The sequence below is a fragment of the Alosa sapidissima genome, chromosome 22, assembly GCF_018492685.1.
Source record: "Alosa sapidissima isolate fAloSap1 chromosome 22, fAloSap1.pri, whole genome shotgun sequence".
Taxonomy (NCBI): Eukaryota; Metazoa; Chordata; class Actinopteri; order Clupeiformes; family Clupeidae; genus Alosa; species Alosa sapidissima.
This window is the reverse complement of record NC_055978.1, coordinates 20,289,294-20,291,461: the sequence shown is the minus strand read 5'-3', so window position 1 is coordinate 20,291,461 and position 2,168 is coordinate 20,289,294. Positions and strand designations below refer to the sequence as shown.

General features: G+C 35.5%; 1 protein-coding gene across 1 annotated transcript in view; it reads right to left on the bottom strand.

Moving 5' to 3' along the window:
* Window positions 1-1,064: 1,064 nt before the first annotated feature.
* Window positions 1,065-2,168, bottom strand: part of dock4b (dedicator of cytokinesis 4b) — a 129,927-nt gene continuing 128,823 nt past the window's right edge. Inside the window, 1 exon segment of the mRNA XM_042077856.1 lies at window positions 1,065-2,168. This exon segment is cut by the window's right edge and continues 1,502 nt beyond it. The gene's annotated coding sequence lies outside the window, so the exon portion shown is untranslated.

Genomic DNA, 2,168 nt, shown 5'->3' with positions numbered 1-2,168 from the left:
TGATAAACATTTACAGTGAGGAAGGTCCATTCTACCAATCATAGATAAGCTACCCAATATGCTATATCCTCCATTTTAATGAATTCTCATAAATCATTTTTTACCTTTTGTTTTCCAAGTAATTTCAGTAGAAATTGGGTTTTGTTATTTGATTTATCTTTACACAATCAAAACAACACAACTGTAATTTTATTGATATTACAGATTTAAATACACAAGTAAATAACATGACTTATTCATGTTTTTAAAAATGGAGATAAAGGGCCCGATCTTGACAATCTGAAATGTCTGGTCAGAGGCACACAGTTTAAAGACAGTAAAGGCATGGTTAGTCCACATTCACTAATTTAATGGCGTGATTTTGTGATCAAACACTGTCGTAAATCGCTACATCCCTGGGCGCAAGGTTGCGTGGCGAAAATTCACCACTGACTGGGTGTATGATATAAATAAGACCTGCGTCACACTTTACACCACCTTTCGCCGGATGCGATAGGGCCCATGGCGTTTTGGAACCAAACTCTTCAATTATATATTTAGGGAGCTTTACTGACGCAACTGAAAATTCAAAATGTGTTAAAATGAAAATGCATTTCCTGTGTTGAGGTCAATTGACTGGGTAAAATACAGATATTTCAAAAGTGACTGAATTATGTCATCAGGTGAAATAGGTGTAATATTATTTCACTATGGTGCAGTCAAACTAAAAATAACATGATTTTATTACCAATTGCATTTCAATGACATTTATTATAATCTTAGCCACCATCAATGCCCTACAATATTTACCCTGTACTTACTATCTGAACTATTATCCATGGCCTACAATGTTACACAAACACTTCGGTAAGATAAGACGGGCCAGAATGGACTGGGTGGCCCAGTGTTGTTATACGTGAAGTTGTTTACAAGAGTTCTGGTTCTGGAATCACAGAACATTTGGATGCAGAATAAAAGTGGCAGCTGAATTAAGGCAGGATTTACATCCCAAACTTCAAGCAAAGAGGACAGCCAGAACTGTGTGCAGTTGTTGTTGTGGGAGGAAGAGTGATGAATTATTCAAGTCAATTTGATTTTTTTATTCCACAGGGTAGTTATTTTAGAATGCAAATGAGTTAGGTGTACATTGGAATTACCTCTGTTCCTCTACACTCACAAAACATAAATATTTGACATTTATAATTATAATTTGCTGTTTCCACATTCAAAGCTGTAAATTTGTTATAACTACAGTTTGTTAAAAACACAATATGTACAATACTTTTAATAGACAAGGTACAGTATTTGGCATACTTACATACAACGACTTCATTATATAATTTACAATTTCTCAAGTACTGATTTCATGTGAATATTTAATCCAAAAATTCACAACAAATGTAAATTTGAAAGAAAAAAACAAAAATACAATACAAAAATGACTCATTGAAATAATACTCCAGTTAATTTCTTAAAATGCAAACAAACAAAACAAAATGACGGAATTGAGTTTAGTTATCAGTATGTTCCTCTACAAATGTACAGAACAGTTGTACAGAACGGCAATTACACTGACATGTGAAATCCCAGACGAGCCCCCAAGTAATGAACTTTAATGGACACTGTAAAATAATAGACGCTGACAAGGTGAACTGTTTAGCTAAACAGCAGAGGTGACCAGAGTAGACTTAACATATGCACAGCTGGATCACTGCTAAGGAATTCATGTTCTGAATGAATCAACAGCCAGAGCGGCACCCCACTTGTGTTTTAGAGTTCTGGCAGTGGGTTAAAAACATAATTCCTGGAAGTACTTGTGAGAGATATAAGCTGTGTGAGTAAGAGTGTGAAAGAGAGATAGATAGATAGAGAGAGAGTGAGAGAGAGAGATTAAAAGAAAGAGAAGAGCTGAAAGGGAGCAAGACAGGTAATAGCCATTATCCGATTTGTGCTCATATTGATCCCAAGTATCATAAAATAACAGCAACATTGAAATTAGTTGAATCGTTAAAACATGAGAAATAAATCAAATAGTCATCAGCTTCTTATCCAGCTACTCTAAGGCAGGACAAGTCTGCATTCTCTCTCTTCAATGCACAAGTGTATGTGCCTACACACACATATGCATGTATACCACACACACAGACACACACACACACACACACACACACACGCACACACACATACAC